The sequence below is a fragment of the Jaculus jaculus genome, chromosome 4 (assembly GCF_020740685.1).
Source record: "Jaculus jaculus isolate mJacJac1 chromosome 4, mJacJac1.mat.Y.cur, whole genome shotgun sequence".
NCBI classification, from domain to species: Eukaryota; Metazoa; Chordata; class Mammalia; order Rodentia; family Dipodidae; genus Jaculus; species Jaculus jaculus.
The window spans coordinates 121,793,501-121,794,453 of record NC_059105.1 but is presented as its reverse complement, the minus strand read 5'-3'; positions in this window follow the sequence as shown (position 1 = coordinate 121,794,453).

The window sequence follows — 953 nt, the reverse complement described above, 5'->3', positions numbered from 1 at the left end:
GTAACCTATGGGATGACTCAAAAGGCACCATGGAGCTGAGATGAAGTGGCAGAGGAGTGCTCAGCACTGAAATATTTCTGTCACAGCTTCCAAGTCTCAGGGTCCATTGTAGAAGAGGTGGTAGAAAGAATGTAAGAGCCAAAGGAAGGATAGGACTCCTTACAATGCACTCTTCCATACACAAAATGGCCTGGATATCCATAGCCTTGCAGTGCCTGGCACCACCTACATAAGATCCTCATATAATAGGAGGAAAAGATAATGACATCAAAATAAAAGAGAGACTAATTAAGAGGGGGGGGAGATATAATGGAGAGTGGAGTTGTGAAGGAGAAAGTGAGGGGAGGGAATTATGGTTTATTGCCTATAATTATGGAATTTTTCAATAATAAAAAACAAGAAAATAATGTACATAATAAAGAAAAATACCCAGTCTATATAAAGATATTGAACATGGAAAATGCATATAGCTTGTCAGTAAGTTCACCTGGTTCTCCCTGCACAATCTGGCTCATCCTTCAGTAAAGGGCACATACAAAACTCAGTGACAGAGATCATGAAACAGTATTTTTGTCTAGTAAACAACCTGTGGCTACAACAACAACAAAAAAAAAGCAGCTTGGGAGGATATTGCTGCTCTATTCACAATAGCAAACCAATGGAACTAGCCTGTTCATCAACAGATGGACAAAGAAGATGCTGCATATATATGCAATGGAATTTTATTCAGCCAGTAATAAAAATTAAATCATGACATTTGCAGGAAAGTAGATAGATCTATAAATTATTACATTAAGCAAAGTAATCCAGACTCAAAAAGACAATTACTTAATGTTTTCTCTCATATACATATCATATACATATAGGTTTTAGTTATTATATATGTATATACATGAGGGTGGTATAGGTTATGAAACTAGAAAGGGGACCATGAGAAATGAAAAAGAGGGCAT